Below are 22202 nucleotides of genomic sequence, written 5' to 3' on the forward strand. Positions count from 1 at the left end.
TGAAGGGACATTTTAATAGGCAGCTAATTTATTCACTTTTCTTTCTGAGTAGCATCTGAGCCCAGCCAGGCTCCTTTTCGAAACAACAGCTTAAAACATAATATGCTTGCTTTTCATGTTTTATGAATGATACTGAATATTTCATGATTTGGCCACTAATTGATTAGATTGAGTGAAAAAAGAGAAACATTTAAATATTTACAACTGGGTTATTTACATAACCCAAAAATTCCAAAATTGACAGATCAATTGGAATTGTTATGTGAGTTTTTATTTACAGAAGCTCAATTGAAGAACCAGAGTTTCTGCAGTACCTGTAACATTACATTCTATGCATTTATACTGTATGATGCTTTTATCCAAAGTGACATACAGTAGGTGCATGTCGAAGGACATTGAAATAACTACAGGACACAGGTCAGATAAGGTGGAGAAACTCCATGGTTGGGATGAGTGAGAACCATTTACACAGATGGCAGGAAGTGCAAGTCGCCCTGCTGCAGCAGAGCAGAGTGGTAAGCTGGAATGTAGAGTTGAATTACGTCCTGAAGGAAGGGGCTGTCATGTTGGCTATCGTGTAGGCCAGAGTTTGAACTTGAACCTGACCCTGGCGGCAACCGGCAGCCAGTGGAATGACCTCAGCAGTGGTGTGACATGCGAAAACCTTGGCAGATTGAACACAAGTCAGGCAGCGGCGTTCTGAATCAGTTGTAGTGGCTGTATGGCACAGGCTGGTTGGCTTGCGAGAAGAGAGTTGCAGCAATCTAGACACAGTAATCTCTACCATGGTCTGAACGAGCAGCTGGGTAGAGTATGTGATCAGGTATGGTCAAATTGTCCTTATGTTGTACAGGAAGAATCTGCAGGACTGTGATGTTGCAGTAATGTGCTCCTTGAATTCAGCTGGTAACCTAGGACCACCCCCAAGTCAGAGCCAGAGACAGCCACTGTAGTACCACCAACAGTGATGGTGGCTCTTGTTGTAGGGCGGACCTGTGATGGATGAAGAGCAGCTCTGTCTTGTCAAGGTTGGGCTTCAGGTGATGCCTAGCCATCCAAGTTGAGATGTCAGCCAGGCAGGCAGATACAGTAATAGTAATGGTAATAGCAATAGTAGCCACCATTAGCCATTAGTTGCATAGTAGAGTTAGGCACTGTGTACAAAGCCAATGCTTTGACTCTATTGTCCTGTGCAAAGATGTGGACCCGACATAGTTTTAAAAATTTCATTTGTTCTCAGTCTTGAATCCTAAAGACTCCTGCACCCTCATATAGCTTTATCTTGCTGTATTTTGCTAATAGCTCCTTAAAGAGAGAAGGGCAGTGGTACAGCAGAAATATATGTTACTATAAAATATGGATTGCTTCAAGAGATTTCTAATAATTCTCACCCCAAGGGGTGCTAGCAGGAACGGGACTGCATCAAACATTTGCAATTACAGACACCTGACAGACAACAGAGGATTAGGCTAATTTCCTTCAGAATTATCCTTGGCAGACATCTTAATTAAGGCAGTTCAGCAAATGTCTGCTCCCACGCGGCTGTGGTCCTCAGAATGGACAGAACCCTTGAGCTGGATGATTGCCAGGGAGTCTTTGGGTGCATTCCAACCACTAATTTTTCTCCTTTCCTTGTCTCCTTTCTGAGTATGGAAGGCCAAACGGGTCAAAAATATGTGAAATTAATGTCGGGAATCGCGCATTGTCAACGTAGGCTCATTCCATTCACGTATTTTATCTCCTTGCTTTCTTTCCTTGCTCCTTGCTCCACCCATCAGAGGACACAAGGAAAGAAAGCAAGGAAAGGATGCGGGGATGGAGGAATCGAGGAAACGTGTAAAAAGCATCAGTCTGAAGCCACGTTAGTTACTGACATGGCAGATGGGGAGAGGTGGATACACAGGTCGATCATTATACATCACATGTTCTGAAAAAATACTTCCGAAAAGGATGCACTAGTGTTTCCTTGCTCAAGAATTCTTCAGGCACATGGGCTGGAACAGTATAACCACATGTTACTATACTATTTTATTCATACCTTATAATTTGCCAGAGTTATAATTAGTAGTATTAGTAGTTCTAGATGGAATAATTGCTCAAATTCAGCTCTGGGGATGTTTGTGAGTAACCAAGAGATTATATTTGGAATGAGAAGTTGCCTTTGAATTTTTCAAATGTAAATGTTTGGCTCTTTGAGGTTACCCAAAGATGGACCCACGAGGTGCATTTTATCAGATTGAGTTGCAGTGAATATCTAGAGAACTCTACACATTTCAGCTAAACAGATGCTTCCCCGGGTAAGTGGAAACTCACCATAGTTTCATTTTTGGGTGAACTGCTAAAACATCTCCAGTTGCCTGAGGAGTGAAGCTTATAAGGGCAGGATTTAATCTGCCCCAGGATTGTGGGAAGACGAATGTGTTTGTATGTGTTTGCATTTATATATTATTTTCTAGTCCAGTCCTGTGTTGTGTGTTATCCATTTTCGCAGAGGTTCATCTGTGATCTGCTCTGTTGTCCTTTCTGGGGTTTTACCGCAATGGCGTTTGTGTCCGCAGAGAGTGTAGCGGCTGCATCTGAGAAGGCAGCAGCTAGAGGGGCTGGGATGCGGAACGGGCGACGTCCACGCTGACCACAGCTCACTGCGGTTCATCTTCTGATTCGCTCAGCAAAACTGCCATACGTGCAGAAGCCCGGTGTCAAACACACCACAGTCCTACACCGCAGGATTCCCTACTGACATTCTACCCCCCGTGCAGGTTCAGGTGTTTTGTTGCACACAATGAATGATATTTAGAGAAAGCCGCCACCATGTTGGCAGATATCAACGAAGGAAAGCTATACTGGGGCAGTCCTTGGAAATCAAATCTCAAGAAATTACATAGCCTACTAGTCACAGCCAGCGGCCTTCTCTTATTACCAAATTATATTTATCCTTTATCTAATCATCAAATGACTTTTATCATTTATCAAAATCAAATATGAGAAAGATAAATAGCAATGTTCAATGCCTTTAGTGGAGTCAGATCAGCTAAAAAAATATTATTACTTAATTACTGCTACATTACTGCAAGTTGAAGAGCATTGCAACAATCGCTCAGGCCCATTCCTGTGTTGCCTTATTGAGAGAAAAACATTCTGCTTGATAGATAATTTTAGTGTGTTTTATAAATTTCAAACATAAAAGCAAATTCTGATTATTTTTTTGGAATTATGGGAGGTAGGGATGTCTGAATGAATTGTGCAGCGTTCGTTTTCAAACATTTATGTAGGTGTTAGGTGGCAGTGCTTTTGACACAGGTCTAGATGCTTTCACGCTCACGTTTCTTGCTAAAAACTGCTCCATTCAGAAGCTTGCGTTACGCTTTTGATTTAATTTTCCTGCTGTGGGCAAATAAACGTTCTACTTAAATTAAAAATATTTATTAAAATATGTCTAAAAGAATCTGTGTTTTTTTTAAAATTGGAAATTGGAAAAAGAATGGAAAGCAAGATGAACAGGGATTGATTCCCAGTTGGGTGGAGATATTGTTTGCACGCAAAACTACAAATTAATGTATTTTTATGCAGCTTAACATAATTTTTAACAAGCCTTATCTACACACATAGGGAGACCTAGTACAAATGTAAAATGTTTGAGCACTTAGGAAAAGAATAGTTTGGAGGGTTGGCTCTCAAAATGAACTTTAAAGGTTTGCAGGCTTATGGTTGGCCACAAACTGTTGCTAACTTAAATTTTAAAACTGCATTGCTGTACAGGTTCTGTCTACTCCTGATAAAAGCAGAATAGCTTTCCTATGCTATTTGCTGCTGAGGGGACTCATCACTTTCTGTGCCCATCACTTGATAGCACAATGTGTGCTTAGAAGGTGCTTGGTGATTTGGGGGAAAGTCTGTCATTTTTGTGGAGGCAAATTCTCAAGAGCAGTTGACAGAGCTGACAAGCCTCTCTACAGTAGATGATCTATAGTATCAAAACGGAGAAAGAGGGAAGGAAAGGGGCTTGGTGGACATGGTTTAAATGTAGAAAGAGCTGATAAATGCACTTCAAGTGCCTCTTAAAATGGCCACGCTGGCAGTTATCACAAGTAATTAATCATGATAAAAGCTTATCAGGTGACAGCTACTCACTTTTTCCCCTCGCTGTGCATCTAATAGAAATGTTCAGGATGAGTTCAGCTACCTTTGATCAGCGTGGAGTTTAGATTAGAGGAAGAGGAGGAGAGTAAAGGGTGGCATCTCAGAAGCACATTGTTACCCCAGTTTTGTTCTAGCCTAAGGGAAGGTTAGGTCTTAAATAATCTGCCTTTTAATCACTGTCAATGAACTGGCAACCCGTGTGTGTGAGTGTGTGTGTGTGTGTGTTTTGTACGTACATGCATGCATGTATGTGTGCACTCCAGTTTATGTTACCCTCATTCCCTTGATTCCTCTTAGAATGGTGAGTGATAGTCATGGCTATGCATAAAATCTACATTACAGTAGTACGTGTGTATTTATGAATGTTTGCTTAAAATAAAGGAGGACATCATTTTAAAAAGTGGGTACATTTTCTGTACTGTTAAGTATTTTTAGTGGAAACAAACATCTGTGAAGGAAAAAAAAAAACAATTGCAGTTACCAGTAATTAACATTAATAAGCATCAAAGAATCAATAAACGTTGGCTGTTTTTTTAAACAATTTCTTCAGCACTATCTGTTTATGTTTGTCTATAATAAACCTAACAAACATGCGGTAAGGCTCTATGCTGTTGCTTACGAAAAAAAGTATGAATCTTATTATGCATATGTGCTTACCATTGATGAATAACCACCACACACTGCTTGTTCACTTCTGGGAAAAATAAAATCTTGACCTAGACCTGTATTCACCATATTACTCATAATTAAAGTGGTGCCTTTAAAAAAAAATAAACATAACACTAAATAAAGTTTTAAAATGTACCATTGTAGCATGGTTTTTTACAGCCCAAAAACTGTCACTGTGATTAACTGTACCATTGGTTTGTAGGAGAGAGGGTAAATGCCATGGGCATTTTTTGTCTTTTGTAATGGCGAACAGAGCCCATGTTCTGTTTCAGTTAGCAATGCTCCAGAGAAATTAAACAGGAGCTAAATGAACTCCTCCTGGTGGGCTGGCGGGGTGCTTGTGGCAGAATTGGTTCCCAACCTTCCATGACCTTGCTGCTTGATGTAACACCTCAGGCTTTGTGTGAAACAGGCTTTGGTTGTGTAACGAACCCCCAATGCTACCCTGAATGTCTTGGTTACCTGGGGTACAGGGGTGGAGGTTGGATTCTGGGGTGGCTGTTTTTATGGAATCCTTGAAGGAAATGCTGCCATGCTAACAAGCATACAGACCTACTGTATCTCAAGTTATGAAGACATTTTTTAAAAGTGCTATAATACCCCTGTCCAGTAAAAGCCGGAAGCCTGTCAGATGCATTCGCCCACTGAGAACAGTTGCAGGGGTGTTTGAGAGACAGAGAGGATGGGCATATGCATATGCATATGCTGGGGATTGGGCTCTGTGAGACAGAACAGAACAACCAAATATCATGAACAGTCTTTGCTTGTTTCATTTTTGTATAAATATAGTCAATGCGTGAGAGTGCTGCTTCCAGGCTAGATTGCTTCTGAGATAAGCTGCACTTGGCCAGGGTCCACCTTGAGCATAAAGGTAACACTGGTCTTCAGTCCCTTTTTCTGTATGTGAAATGCTGTACAGTGGCTGCCTCACAGTGCTGGTGCATAACTGGCTGTAGCATTACCCTGAGAGGGAGGGCTTCAGTTGGCGGGATTGCTCTCGTCTCATCGCAAATGAGTGACTCCTCTTGGCCCAGCCAAAATTTGCCTTCACCAGCTGTGCATGAAATGTGCTCCTCTGACACAATGACTGCGCTGCTTGGCTAATGCCCTGAGTGGACTAAAGTTGAGGCTGGCAGGAGGCATGTTTGGAAGAGCAGATGATGGTGCACACTCTTCAAAACAATGAGATCTGGAAAGAGAATCCCGGTTAAAAGATTACCAAAAATACCCACCTTGTAACCACTTTGTTATGGTGCGTATTTAAATGTATGGGCTTTTTAATCATGCGAAGCAATCTAACACAGGTTCAGGACGATTAAAAGTATAAAGGTACTGTTTTAGCATTTGGTTGTTCAGGTTTGGAATCCTCCACTAAAGTAACAGACTGTAGAGCTCATATCTGCTATGGAGGTGCATTGTGCTGTGAGTCATTTCGGCAACGACACCTCCCTGGAATAATAAGTGTAAGACTTGCTGATCTGAGTGTTCTGAAGTGACCCCTCACTCTGTGGAGTTGTAGCATTATTATGCAGTGGAGTCGTCCCAGCTCCACCCGCAGCTACAGGTCTGAGCCTCGGCCTCACCTCTGCCATCAGCTGATAATGACTGGGAGTCTGCACCAGCAGGGCCCAGCTGGTCTTGTCCCTCCAGGTGTAGAATTGATTAAAGTCTGCCGGGGTTTACTGCTACATTAGTACCCAATTCCATGCCAGGTGCCCACACTCGACCATTTGTAAGGTAGGCGCAATTTCTATTTCCTAACTGCGGACCAATATTGTTTCATTTAATTCTTTATTTAAAAAATCAGTGTTCAGCAGTACAATATCAGTGACAGTGTCACCAGATTCCACTGGTGTCCCTAAAAAAGACATTTCACCCATCTCACCCATTCAACTGCTTGAATGGCATGAATACAAGAGCAGTCTGAATATATCTGTCTTTCAACAAAGATTCTAAGATGCTAGACATATGTATTCAGTACATATGAATAGCCTACATATGCAGTAGGGTCCTAGCCAGTTCAGTATTTCTTTTTGACTGCCGTTAGTCTTTTAGTTACAGCCATGGGGTCTTTTCAATTTTCTTTACGGTTTCAGAATTCAGCACAAATAACAGGAAGTGAGAAATGTGCACACATTCTACAGTGCAATCTAGTCTGCATCATCTCCCAGCAGGCTGTTCTGCATTAAGAGGTTGTTTGTTGACTCCACCGGGCTTGTGTCTTTATTATTTTCTGTGTCTTCCTACGTATTGAGAGCCACTGGTGGAGACTGCAGGAAGTGGTAATAACAACGAGACAGAAAGTCACTGCACCAGCACTCCATTATCCTCAGGTATGTCCAGTCAGTAGAGCTAATATGTGGCTCTTCGTACACCAGACACCCAACCCCCTACCCACAGGCAGCAGGTGTCTGTGACTCAGTGAGGAAAATGACTCCAAATAATTTTAATAAAGTTTCTGGATTCTACAGTAAATAGGGATGATTCAGGCATCACTTCTACATACGTCTTTAGGTAGATTGTTTGCATTTTTGGTGGGCCAGTTTGTTCTTGGTTGTATGGGTGCTACCATACGTTTTTAAGCTGGTGGAAGGAAATTCAGCCTGGTTTTCTGCCGTTACATTACATTACTTTCTCCTTGTCAGGGTTTCTGCTTGGGCCAGGGAATGTGCAGGGGAACGGGAGGGGTGTTTTCAGGGTTCAGAAGAGCGGGAGGTCACTGTGAATCACACTGCTTGAAAGGATTCGCTCCCCTGCCTTAACAGGCTTGCCTAATGACTGCCCTAATGGAGGACTGCCCTCTCATTAGCCGGACGCGTCGTCAGTGATGTATGCAGCGGCCTGGCGGTGAGGCGTGAGGGTCACCTGATCAAGAGCGGGCTTGGAATGATGACTTCACTCTGGCTGGCTTTGGCAGAATAGCGAGCAATTTTCAGTGAAGGCCCTTTTTTTTTACAGTTTTTTCGTCTACATTTATTGACATCATTATAGACAAGTGGGGGAGTGTGAGAACAGGGAGAAAATGATATTTCTTTCTCAAAAAATCCATATGATCCTTGCTGTGCCTTTTCTGATAGAAAACTGAAGGGTGCACTGATATTATTAGTGCACATTGCCCACGCTCTGTGAAGCATTTTTTTGGCACATGTTGTGGAATCCCCCACAGTTTCTGTCCAGGCATCAGGCAATGCTGCTGTGAACTGGTCTCTCCACAGAGTCCAGGTGGGTTTGTTTGATGTTCAGCCATGTCCGCCTGTGGTCAATGTCCCCTTTCATTGGTTTATTTTGGTTATTGTTAATGTCATTGTGAATAATATATATTTTTTATTTGAATAGAGTGGGACTCTTGTCAGGTTCAAACTGCTTCACATAAGCATGCATAATAAAAAACTACAGAGAAAATTATAGTAATAGCAGTGGTAGTTTATAAGACCATTATCCCTCTGAACCTCTAATGTGCAGGTTGTGTTCAGAGCCAAATGGAGCACAGAAGTGTAGAGAGGGGTGTTCCATTTCTATAAGGGGAGAAAAAGTCTATCTGCAGCACTTTGCCTTGGTTTAATTTTCAAACACTTGATGTGCTCTTATGTAGATATGTACGTCAATGCAAGTACTTAGTGATACACAAGGCACAAATAACAACAGTGTGGTGAGCTAATAAGTTATGATGGGCATCCTTTTAAAAGAGACCTGTAAACACACTTCTGAAGCTTCGCTGGCTGGGATTTTTAATTAGAGAGTTGCCCCTTGGTGCACAGAAAGGAGTACAGTGAGCTGTTTATTCATGCAAGCAGAAGTGAATGGGAGAGTGGGGGAAAGCCTGTGGACTGTGATTTGTGACTAGGCTGAACCGTGGCCACAAAAGACCGAGCCATGACTCCTGGTCAGCTGCTTCACTCCTGTCAAATAACTGATGTCACAGTTTTATTACTGGGGCAGTCAGCCAATCAGATTGCCTTGTGTCTTGGCTGGCCCCTTGCAGCCCCCTTGCTCGTCCCTATCATGGTGGGCTTGTGTTTGCTCTGCAGGCACACTCATCAGTATAGTGTGTGTATCAGCAGATAAGAGTATAATCAAGAAGTCAGATATGCCGACTATTTAAATATCAGTGCATCTGTGCTGCCTCTGCAGTAATAAACAATCTTATAGTCTTGGTTGAATAGATGACCTTGGATGACAGAAAGACAAGTAACATACAAAGTATAAGTGAAGTACGAGTGATTTATCATTAGCTTTATCTGAGCAGCTTATCCATGAGTACATTAGTGATATTGTATGCAATTGATGCTATCTGCTGGATAGGACAAGTACTGTTTTGTGCTTACGTGGTATCTTAGAATTCTTTTTCTGCTGTATGCCTGTGTTACTGTTCTTTTATGAAGAACAGCTTTATACCCACATATGCTGTTGCTTACATATATGCTGTTGCTTATGGGTATTTTATCCTTTGCCCTTTAACTTTGTCAGAGCATAAAACATGGTCCAAAACATGGTCTGGACTGCGAGTGGACTGTTAGCCATGCAGGCATTCTGGGAAAAATATTCAAAGGGTATAGATAATTACCATACATGTGGGTGGTGTTTACTGTATGATTTGGGTCCTGAATTCATCATCAGTGTGGTATTCCACAGGGAAGCTGATGTCTTCCCTCTCCATCCTATTGGGTCAGAGTAATTTTTCTCTTTTTTGCAAAGCACGAAGAAGTACCTGGCTTGGTTGCACTTGCTTTTTTTTGCTGAGTGTTAATAATGATAAGATGATACAATTTAAAGTTGAAAAACCAGGACAGGATGTTTTTTTAATGAGTTATGGATGTTTTATAAGTAGGATGGATGACTCTGGTTTTGAGGCTGCTGTGGTTTGCTTGTTTTGTTATGAGCACAGACCTCGCCATTTGTTCCTCCTCTCTGTTATGGGAAAACTGAGGAAAAAATGAAAAAGTAGCTAATATTTATATAGCTATTCCTTGTTGGAACATTCAAGGTCTTTTGCTGTTCTTAAAAGTATAGGCTAGACCATTGAGCACAAATGCTAGTGCTATTGCTATTACATTAGTGTCAATGTCTTGATCCTAAATATGCTAATATCTTGACCCTGATGTGATACCACAGTCATGGGCAAGTACATGCACATGGATTCTATGTCACTGTTGCTGGGCTCATTATTTTTGAGCACATTGTCTATTTAATACAGCTTCTTTCTTTTACTAAGGCATGTGGATTAAGTACCTTAGATAATCAGCCCACCTGGGTATTTCACCCACAACTGTGTAGTTTGAAGCCTTGTTCCTTATGCTCTAGACCACAACGCAGCACCCCGAGCACAGTAGCATAGATCCATTTGAAAGGTGTCACAAGAACACCCATTTCAGATGTTTATTTATTTATTCAAATATTTATTCATGTCACTTTTTTGGATCCTTCTTTTAAAGCACCGTTGCAGATGCCTGACTCGCTGTGTTATTATCCAGCCACCGCCCGCGTGTTTGTGTGATGAGGCGTTTATGGGGAAGCCATAGCAACCAGAGGACAGCATTGGTTGGAAAACGAGATCTCATGCCGGAAGACCTGATAAGTGTAATCTCTAAAAGGGACTTTTCTCATGATGGGACTCAACCCCCCTCTTGCACTGTGCACTTGACCAAAGAATGCTGTTATGTTACTGGGATCAGTCTGGCCTGGGGCAGCCCTCTAAGGCGCCTCAACACTGATGTCAGTGGACGTTAGGCTCTGGATCAATATGTGGCACAGTGGTAAGAGCACTGGGCTCTGGATGCAGTGAGTCATGGGTGTAGACCCTATGTGTAGCACTGCTGTCGAATCAATTAAAAAGGTGTTCAACCTCACTTGCTTCGGTATGAAACATGTAATATTTATTGTATAATAATGTAATATATGCTAAATTTGTAATGATATAATCTCTTATTTTCTACTGTAAATGTATAACTGGATTACAGAAAGTGTCATATTTTGTAACGCACAGTTTCCAGTCTAGGATAATTCTGTGTAATTACTTATTTTTTGGAGGGCGGCAAAACGATTTTGAGGAGGCCTCAGCCACGCTAGGCAGTTTGCCGACCCACGCTGCGTGACACGGTTTAAAATGGTGCGCACTGGAGGAAGATGCAGCGAGTCATAGCGGCAATCTCAAAGAGACCCACGGAACCGTATGCACTCTGGGAAACGGGCTCAGAGCCAAAGGCTGCTTGAGCAATGCTGCAGAGACGAGCGGCGATCGATTAAAGAGCAGAGGCGCTGTATGTTGTGCGTTTCCGGCATCTAGCCAGCCCCTCATTAAACTGTAATATCTTCCATCGATATAAAAATTAATCTGCAATTAAACATTTACCGTTTAATTAATGTTAATGCAAGTGTTTTGTGTTGTCCTGTTGTATGAAGGCATCCCTGTTTGGGGTGGAGGTTTGATGTGAAAGTAAATAGGCCTATCTTATAGACGTTGCTTGAAATTCACTTATTCAAACATTTTACTGTTTAATATGGTCTCCTTTTCAGTCTAAGCAGAAGCTTGTGTTTTCCAACATGCAACACTGTAATAACAGCGAGTGAGAATTTTAGTTCCTGTCATAAAATTATGCAATTGGAAATTTAGGTGTCTTTTGTTTAGCTAGTGGAAATGAAGTGAATTACAAAATAAAAAAAATACAATGGGTCACGAACACAAAATGGATCTCTCGGGTTAACATTTTTGTTGTGCACTGCAAAGGATATTTCTTTTGTCTTTGCCATCTAAAGAAAGGTTCAGTGCAGGAAATGGTAGGCTCCAGAGCGGCAGCGTTATGTAAACTGTGTGGGATGCCATTGCAGGTGTCTCTGAGCCTCCATTGCCGTGGGCAACACACGGACAAGCATCATGTGTGTTTTGAAAGCATATAGTGTGTGCAGGGAGGGCAAAGACATTGGAGACAATTGTGTTTCTTGCCAGGACAATTTTATTTCTTGTGGCCATTCAAATTGATCATATATAAAAATAATTCGGTTGTATTGAATAATAATTCACACATGATAATATTGCACAACACATCCAAAATGCATCAATATTGACAATAATAATGCATAAATTGTTTATGGAAAATGCATGTAGATGAAAACAAACATATTATTGTGTTGCTTATATTTTTGCCTAGTTATTTATATTAGTGCAATTTTGCGATTATTGATGGCGGTTACAGTAAGAGTGGTAAAGGCGGTTACTGTGTAATGTTTGTCTACACTGTAATTAAAACTACATGAGTATGGTTATTATTTCCATATCACAATAATTGACTTTTTTCCTTGAATTTTTTTCCAGTGCTTGTTGTTTGCATATAGATAGTTTTTTTATGCCTTGTTTTGTACTGTATGTCACCCCAGTAAAGGATTTTATATGAAGAGAGAGCTGTTGATGTGCTGGGGTCAGATGCCAGGGCACGTTTGAACGAGTCCTCAGCTCCCTGCTCCGTTTGAAGACTGAGGACCTGGCAGGCTTCCAGCTTCTGGCGCTCCAGTGACTGCCCTGTCAGTGCCCTACGCTCCCCCTCCCTGCAGCGGCACTGTCCCCCCCCCCCCCACCCTCCATGTCACAGTCACCCTCTATCTGCTTAGAAATGTGGTGGGGGGGGGGGGGGGTGCAGTGGGGGCGGAGGAATGTTTGAGTGACATGCTGGTAAAACATTTGTCATATGCTAAAGGCCATTCACAGAGAGAGCGGAGCGAAGTTCATTTGTGCACTCGTTGTCATAGGAGCACGTGTTCCCTCCCACTATGACTTCTCCGGCCGGAATGTACCAATATGTACCCTCGTTTGCTATAAACGTACCATTCGGTCAGTTATTCCAGGTCAGCGTTTAAATGTTTTATGTTGACCATCACAGAACACGCTTAGAAAAAGGACAAAGCCATGAATGTGAGCCACCATATTGTGGAAAAGGGGAGATTTGCTGTAATTACTCTGTTTGCAATCACATTTTGAAATGGGTTTATTTAAGCAGTAACAATGTGACATGCTGTCATTTGACCTCAGCTATTGACCTGAAATGTGGCCCCCTGCTGCATTGTGGGATTTGAACAGGTGAAGCCACTTAAATTCAGGTGCAGTGAAACTCTTTATTTTTTACTTTTCTATTTTAGGGCTCTGTCCTGTCACAGTATGAATAAAAAAAAATAGAAAAATCGTACAGAAATATAAATCCAAAATGTTGAACTTTGACCCCTTCACACAGAAGTTTGGAGCTGTTTTCCCTTTGGCCCCTCAGAAACATTTTTTTCAACAGTTGCCAAAATGGCCTTAATTGTATTGCCTACCTAGAATGAAAATATCTAAGAATAAGGTAATTGTATAAATAAGCTATGGTGACTGTAATAGACACACACAAACACACACACAAACATGACCTTTCTTTCATATTGTCCCTGCATATGCACATGTGCGTGCGTGCATATGTGTGTATTTGAGAGAGAAAGAGAGAGTAGAGGGAGACAGAGATAGTGTATGAATGTGAGTGTAGGTGTATGTTTTTGGCAAAGACAGAGCAATTGTGTGTTGAATGCTGGAAACAGGGACATTGTGTCTTGCTACAAGCTGGCCTAGTGCCAGCATAAGTTCCAGTCCTTTGCATCTTCGTTCTTGCGCATACAGTGGAAATTGCGGAGCAGTCGGTCGCTGCAAGCCCGTCAGTCTCTGCAGTTGGATTATCTCTTAGTTTACCAGCATGGCCTCCCAGTGTGGGCTGGACGCTAACTTCATGGGTCAGGGCTCAGAATGGATTTATTTCGCGGGATAATCCTCACTCTTGGTACAGCTTATAACCCTGCGGGGAAAAGAAATATAATTTGAGGGCGGTGAATTGTGTCCCAGGAGCTTGGGGGGGGCTTGTCACCGCCGTCCTCTGGAGAAGACAAACTTCATTTGTCCCAGAAAGAAAATGAAATGAAAGACTGCTAAAGTTCATTTTCCGAAATGAATTGGAAACTTCTATTTTTACTGCCCCTTTTTCACGGTGTCTATTTTCAGATCGTTTCAATGGTGTCAACAGGTCCATTATCAGATAGGTCTTAAAACATACCACCATTAAGTGAACAAACCAATTAAGCGTAATTCCTCCTCCGGCAGTCTACTCTCCCCACAGGCATGGACGCTCAGAAGGTTACCCGCACAGCGCATTGACAGCATCACGGTTCTCCTGTTGCATAACCCACTTTGGGCTCTGTGTACCATTTGTACCTGCAGATCAGTCCAACGTGCCCTCTGTATGAATCTTGCTGTGGTTCGGGTTTTCGTCCTGTCAGAAACTTGCAGCTGAATCTCTGGTACCCTGGCTTGTCTCTCAGCATGGCTTGGGCATTCAGGCTGGGCAGGGCGCCCAGGGCTAGTTTCATTTGCCGCTTACTGTGTTCTGTAATGCTCCTTTGTGCTCCTTCACCGGCATGGCTATACAGCCGTCACAGGGCGCTCCATTCTCACAGTCAGTGTTCAGTAACACACCTGATCTGCCACTGTGTCCTTGCTCTGTTCCTCTATCCGTTGCCATCTTTAAATCAGGAGAAAACAAACACATTCAGCAGTGTGGAGTCTCAGCTTACCGTCAGAGCTTTGACCCTCGGGACTGACAGACAGAAGCAGGAAGCTGCTGAGTAGTACTCTGAAAGGTTTTGCAGTGGCAAGAGGCATAAGCTCTTGGCATCTAATGTAGAAAAACGGGGTAGCAGATTCTCTCTTCATTTAACATTCGTCCCCTGAATTATTGCGAAGCAGTAGTTCAACATGTTTCAAATGCTCAGGCTGAAGTAAGTGATCTCTGGAACTCGCTTGAAAATTGTAAAGGAACAATATGTTCGCTAAATCAGGCAGTGGGACCATCGCTACTGTATAAAGGGGTATGAGCGATATGGAAGCGCTATAACTTTTTCCTGCCTTTCTGCTCCGTCTGTCAGATGTAGCCAGAAAGATACAGACTGTGAGTATGCGACACCTCAGGAAGAACAGTGCTATTAGATGCTAAATCTCCATCATCAGACCTGGTTTTGTGGTACCCAATGTAGTTTAACAGAATGCCTTTTTTTAAGATGTTGCGTATCTGTTTTGCGTGCAACAATGCAATATGCATCACAGTTTACATCACACAACTCTTATTTTCTGCTTCTTGCCGTTTTTAATCAGCACAGCGAGCTGATTCTCAGCAGGTTAATGCCATGATTAACTTCAGCTCAAGGTGTGAAAATGCTGGTGCATCACTGAGCTTCAGTGGGTATTAACTGAAAACACTTGAGCTCCAGCATTATGTGCGATGTTATTAAATATAAATATGATTTCTGTCATACCTAAACCTTTGAGGTTTCGCCTAAATTCAGGACAAAATAATCAAAATAATGGCCTCCGTGAATGTTGGCTTTCAGGTCTAGAGATTCTTTGAATTCTTTGTTCTGAAGCATTAATTACATTAATTTCCATTTCAAGTGGAAATGTACAGTAGGTTGTTCCAGTCTTGGTGTGGCGTGTAGAGAGAAGGGTGCACACTACGCTATGAAGATGTGTCAGTCACAAAGCTGTGGATAACCGCTGTCATGAGTCACCCGCTCTTCCACTGGAGTGTGCCTCTGATCATCTGCACAACTGAGGAACAAAGATGTGCAGCCATTTATGAGCTCCCGCCTGGGGAGGATTTTTCCAGTACAGAGAGTCATCTCTCGGGAAAATTCAAGTCTGTCTTTGCCTTTTAGATCCAAGCTCATTACATACCTCAGCAAGCTTGGATACTTTGCATTTGTGTTTGTTTTCGTTCTAATTGCCTCAGAAGATTGCTTTTTTTTTTGCAGCTCTTGTTTCTTTTTTCCGTTTCATTTTGTTGAATCCTCACACAATGAGATTCAATAGCTTTTTATGTCTCATTCCATTTAGACTAGCAAAAAGAAAATGGAAAAACATTTACACGACATCTGGTGAGTAACATCATTAGAAAACTAAAATAATGGAGGCTGCTCACTGCCATTAATGGTCATTAACAAAGCTGGTTACAAACTCAGTCTTCAGAAGCACAAGGGTGAACTGTGGTTTATATCTGAGCTGTCTCTAGTCATTTCTCATCTTCTTCATTTGTCCTCACTGTTGCTCTATTCGACCTTCCGTAAGTGGTGTTTTCAGGCCAGGCTCTGGAAGACTATAGTTTGATTATACCCATCTCTTCGCTGCCCAAGTTTTATGTCAGAAGGGTTGTGAAAAGTCAGCAGGTAACAAACTCACAGCTAAACCATATATAGGCTTCTGCTCTATCCTTGCTGTGCTTTGTGTAATAATACATGGGGCTGTAGAGTGAGCTTTAGGAATTGCCCCTCTGAACAGACTCTACTTTCCCTGCAGACCCTAATTTCCTGCTCCAAGCGTGAGGCCATGGAGGCTTTTCCTCAAAGAGGAGACTGTGACCTCCAACCTTATACCCACCCAATGGTTTACCGTAATGATGCACCAGAAAGTCCAGTATACCATGCAGAGCATACCCATTGAGTCGGCAGTATGTGTACTTAGTAGGCCCACAAACCACACACTTCAGGATACATCCATCTATGCAGTTAAATGTATGTATTCATAATATCTAGTTTAGTCGAGTTTAGGCTTATTATCTCTTTTTCAAGAGGAACCTGGCCATATCAACAGTGCTACAAGGACAAATTAAATTATATAGTAATAACACAATACCAAAATAACTAATAAAATAAACTTGCTATACCATGCTGATCTCAGAATTAATTATATCGTTAGTTCTTGGTTTAATTAGAGATATGAAATATTCATCTTGTTACAGGAAGCAGGTACTGGAATGCCTTTCAATTAATTTAAATCGCACTACATAATAACAGTTTCACTCTTATGCCAAAATAAAAACTGATGTACAAACCAAATTGTGAACTCTGTGTGCTGTTACACCGTTTGCAGGTATACTTTCATGATGCATCTCCCACTTAAAGCTTGTTCTTCTTCCTTATTCAGTAGTTAAAATTGCTGCTGGCTACAAAAGAAAGTTGCTCATATTTGTTTACCTAACTAGATGTGTTCTGGGTTTGTTGTAATTACTGTATTTGAATTATGTTACCCTATGGAAGCAAAGGTATCAATTATTAGTGATCCCACAGCAGATCTGCTAAAGGGTTTTAATGCAGCCAGCTAAATTGTGTTTGTTTTGTTTTTGATTTAAAGGAACCCTTGAGCATTTGAAAATGAGTCACATAGCTACCACACTTTTAAGTAAGCCTCTATGCCCCTGTGCTTAAGCAGTAGGTTCTTTCCGTGCTTAATCAGCCAAAGCACGGAAAGAACCGATGACCCATGGGTGAAAGTCTTGTAAGTCTTCCAGAGATTTTGCTACGGCATGAAAGCACCTTCCCCCGCACCGCCCCTGCTAAATGGAGGGGAAGAAAGGACGACACCCAATGTTTCTTCTAATCGAAATTAATAAACATCCAGGGCTCTCTGATGTTGGAACAGTCATTGCACCAACAGCAGCAGCGAATGTGATTTAGGATTTTAGATCAGATAAATATGCCACTCTTTGAGGACTTGCATAACCAGGGACAATCCCAGGTGCATATTTGACAGGCTGGCTCTGACAAACAGGGCGTAGCTTGTCAGTTCCAATGTGTTCATCGATCTCAGCCGAAGCACATTTGGTGGTGCATTTCACCGTGGTTTCGGTTCAGTTCGTTATAACTGGGATTATTGCTGTCGGGAAGTCACTGCAACTGGGGCCACTTCCTGCCCTGTCTGCCCACAACGGACTACATGCGGAAGTGTGGCTGTGGGTGACTGATGTCTTCATGCTATCTAGAACTGAAACGTGCTTCATGGGATAGAAATGTCCACTCTGGACTCACTTCTGTTGGTGACAGACAACAAAAGAGGCTTAAGGAATGGACTGAATACGGTTGTTTGTGAGTGGCACGTTCTTTTCTGCTGGTAGCATAAAATATGTGTGAACCCCCCTTCCGCTGCTTAATGTAGCTGGTCGGTACTGCATCTTTTTCACATATGGGCCTTTCCTGGTTTTTAACTGAGTTTAGAATCAGCCCATTGAAACTTGCTCATTCTTTATAGACAAGATAGAGACACCGGATGTTATCTATTATTCTTCTGTATTTTTGTCACCTTCTTCTGTCCATTCGCGCAGCAGGATATTTACTGGAGCAATTCAGGCTAACGGCCCTTCTGAGGAGTGTGACAGCATTACTCCTACTGCTACTGAAAATGAATGTGTGGCATTTGGGCCGCCAGCCCAGCTGCTTAGCTACAGCAGCTCTCTGTGGCCTGGCAGACCAATCAGATTTGCTGTTCTAGGCAACCAGTCACTTTTTATTTGTTTGGAAAAAAAAAAAAAACATAAATAATCAAGCCAGACATACAACCTTCGTTTCATTGCGGTTTGAAAGCACAATGAATAGACTGTTATCATAGCTTTGTTTCAGTTTGCACATTAAATTTTCTGGCCTTTCAGTACTGGTTTGCATGTCATCAAGGCATTTTAAATATGGACTCAGTTATTATTGATGTTTAAGAAAAAGTAGGCTTGTACAATAACAAGGCAATTTATTCTAACCAGCCATTTTGTTCCACTGCTCATGAATGAAATAAAGATTCCTGGGAAGTCTTATCGGGGTTATAAATATGAGGCGGTACTGGCCATGCACGAAATCTGCAGCTTTAGCCTTTTGGTGAGCAGTGGCTTTGTACCTTAATTTATTGTGATATTGCATCATAAGCTGATCCAACCTATGATATCAAGGGAGGCTTAATGTTATGAAACATGACAAATCCTGTTGCATTTTCACTGCTTTTCGCTGTCTGTTAGGATTAAATGACTCTACACAAATGTCCCTTGGCCCTTTTCAAAGGGGGCATAGTTTCAGAAAGGCGCAGGAAGGAATTCTCACTATTGAAATGGCTCTTTGTTTCTCTGCACCGATTCCTTTTGTATGTGACCTAAAAGATATTGGCAAACTTCTCCATGTCATTTTGTTTGAAAAAGTGATTCCCAGAAAAAAATGTAATAATTGTTCTTTGTTGTTATTTTGGCAGTGCAATATGCATGACAAAGTCAGCTCGAAATGTCAAGTGGTATCAGGGCAAGAGAGGCCACTCTCTGAGTCCAGGAGACATCAGGAACTGTACTGAAGACCTGACCCGCATTTCTCCTGAAAATCAATCACCCTCTTTACCTGCCAGTAGTTTAATCAAGATCAAGGCCTTTCTTCTGCCATTGGATGATGGATGAGATCTGCTTTGTAAATGCTTTGTAAGGTTATTCAAAAGCCAGAGCTCCCGTGTTTGTCAGTTATTTTTTAAATAAATATAACATATAACCCTTTTGGGTTGAAGGCATGTACACTCCAGAGGGCAGTTCTGAAATATGTCCAAGAGAAGGCCAAGCTGCTATTTGTATATGTTTCAGTATATGTTTAGCATCCATATCACGTATAATACTGTAAGCAATGCAGTGACATTTATGACATGTTGTATAGTATTAACATGTTGGTTGTTGTGTTTTTGTTAGGGTGAGCAGAATCTACTTATTGACTAGATTTATCAGTATGCTCCTGCTGAACCACCTTTACTCATTAAATTCAGTAACGCTCTCTGGCGTTTTGATTCGTACTGATTGAGTGACGGCCGGGGCTATATGCAGAATCTGTGCGGATGGCAAGGCCTTTAATCATCAATTCAGTTCATCCATCCATGGCTGCACTCCGCAGAGGATTCGGAAATTGAATAAATTGAATGTGCAATTTTAAGCAGACCTCCTGGGGAACAGTCGCAAATTGATCTCTGTTGTATTCAGAGTTTTGTGTACATGTCCATAATTTAACTCTGAGCGTGTCAGACAATGCCCCCACCAATCCTGTTCCTCCCAGTTCCGGCCTGACACCTCCCTCCTGTGGGGGCAGCGTGAAAATGACATTCATGTGACATCCACCATTAACATGATTGACAAATACTGTTATTGCAGAGACAACTGACACAACTGGAGGCTTCTTGGATTTGCTGTTGAGCACTGAGGGCTGTAAGTCTGATACTGTAATGTTGAGGCTTTATAGAGGATTGCACAGAACTGCTGATTGGAATTATTGTTATTCTTTTGGGCGGTTTGACCAGTAGGATTTCAGTTATGCTGGTTGAACTTGGTTAGATTATAAATGCTAATGCATTAATGATTTAATTATAAGGATGAGTCCTTTTTGTATTCCCCTTAACTTGGTTTTGCGCTGGTTTACACTGGTCTATCATGTGTTATAAAACACCTAGTAGTGAGGAATCTATTCCATTATGCCAAAACAGTCTATGGTCTTTCAAAGGCACTGTATGAATACCATGGTGAAAGGACAATTCTAATGTGTTGTAGCATGTCATTATGAGCTACTTCACCAGGAGGAATTATAGAAAAGTCCTTGCACTGTCCGAAGTCCTCTAATGTGTCCTCTGTGTAAATACGTGTGACATCCTTGGCGTATGGCTATGTTAGGTCAAATGCAACATGTCACAAAGAAAGCACCCAATCAGTCCAGACATCTAAAATGCACCTTCAACATTCCAAATGTCTGCTCAGTCACTGACCCACCCTGACTCAATCTGCAGCTGAAGGTCACATCATCGTTGTGTTAAGGACACAATCGGTGGTGCCAGCAGCCATGATGCATAGCCAGCTCCCTATCCTGGGGCCATCCTCTTAAGCTGCGGGGATGACTGTGTAATGTTTACTGTTCTTTTTGTTAACATGTTACAAAAGTAAATAGCCATGATGCCTGACTAGTCACTAGTCAGAAGTCATTTCTTTGTTATAAAACCAGGTCAACGTTCTATTGCTGAAGTTGGGTGTTGCACACAAGCTTGCTATCGCTTTCAAATAGGCCTAGTAGAAAAGGCACCATCTGTGGCTCTCTGGGTCTTGCTAACAAGCAAACTATGGCCCTTCTTGAGATTTTGCAGCCAACCTGTCAGCCCAAGTCTTACTCAGAGGATTTTCACATGTTCCATTAATATTCTATTTAAAATGAGAAAATGGTAATTGTGTGGTATTGAACTATAGGGCAGAAAAGGGCTTAAACCGTAGTCTGCTTGCTCAGCTTGACTCAGGTCATTATGCACGACTACACTGGTAGAGTAATTTAGCGTGTGCATTTCTGACTGTCTTTTCATTACCTTAATTAGATTTACCCCCTTTTGTCCCATTAATAGACTCCTACCGATATTATAAATGCCCCAGACGTGGTGCTACAGTCTTCAGCATAAAGGCAAGTGTGGCAAATGTGCTCAGCACTGAACTCCATTCAGCATGGACGCGTAGTTCGAGGGATTTGCATGGAAACAATGTCTGATTCTGTGGCATCTGCGGTGCTCTGATAGGGACAACAGTTCATTTAGAGCAATAATATGAGGCAATGTCTTGATATCTGGAGCTCAAGCATCGCCTGGACCTTTTTTTTTTTTGCTCACTGATATTGTTCAACCTTCTTTCTGTCTGGGCATGTGCAGCTGGCCGAATTATTGCGGCCTTGTTCTTTGTCACGTTGACTACAGATTTCCATTTTTATCTGCAGATAAAGATAGACGATCTTCAAATGAGTTAGTGTGCTGTGTGCTGTGTGATTGTTTTGGTTTTTTTGTTTAAAAAGATGCCTTAGACCAGGGGTTCTTTGTGGAAGCAAAGCAATTTAAGACATAAAATGGCTTAAGAGGGTAAATAATCCCTCTAAACAGGAAAAGCACCTAATTAAGAAAAATTAGCATCTTCTTAAAATTATGGGATTGCGATTGTGGTGGGAACAAAAACCACCATACACAGGGGGGCCCCAGGACCGAGTTTGGGAACCACTGCCTCAGATAAAATAATCTATACTACTCTCTCTCTTCCACTGCCATGGAAGTGATCTTTAACTAAATCTGTTATGTTCAAAAATGGGAATGAGCTCCACATCTCAAAGATTTACATTTCATTATACATCAGTGAGTAGAACCTGAAAGTTTCGGGGAGTATTCCCTAAAAAATAGGAGCACCCTTAAAGCCCCTTAATTCAGCAAACAAGTTCCATTGCACACATAAAACAGTAACTCGGTTTCTGTCCTTTCTGTGCACACCTTGTGAACAGGCCATACTTTTGCTGTGTTACATTTACCAAAATATACACCAACATAGCGTCAAGTATATGGGCCTTATGCTTCATGGTGACCAATTGCTTGAATGTGTTGTATTTTGAAGGCCACCATACACCACTGCATTGGATTATTGTCCAGCCCTAACCAACATTTCATCAAATCTTTCACCCCCCCTGTCCTCTTGTCCAATAACTGGGTTACTGTAGTTATAAAGGCTGACTACCTTCCTCATTGGGTAAACAGTAAACTGACATCATCCTCC

At 41.8% G+C, this 22202-nt stretch overlaps 1 protein-coding gene across 3 annotated transcripts in view; it reads left to right on the forward strand.

Moving 5' to 3' along the window:
- Positions 1–22202, forward strand: part of LOC118227987 (FERM domain-containing protein 5) — an 85191-nt gene that overhangs the window by 24965 nt on the left and 38024 nt on the right. Inside the window, exon 1 of one of the 3 annotated variants that reach the window (XM_035419139.1) lies at positions 17582–17727. The exons of the other annotated variants lie outside the window; for them this stretch is intronic. The gene's annotated coding sequence lies outside the window, so the exon portion shown is untranslated. Of the gene's footprint in view, positions 1–17581; positions 17728–22202 lie in introns of those variants that run through there. 3 annotated transcript variants of the gene reach the window in all.

This window comes from Anguilla anguilla, chromosome 5 (assembly GCF_013347855.1).
Source record: "Anguilla anguilla isolate fAngAng1 chromosome 5, fAngAng1.pri, whole genome shotgun sequence".
Taxonomy (NCBI): domain Eukaryota; kingdom Metazoa; phylum Chordata; class Actinopteri; order Anguilliformes; family Anguillidae; genus Anguilla; species Anguilla anguilla.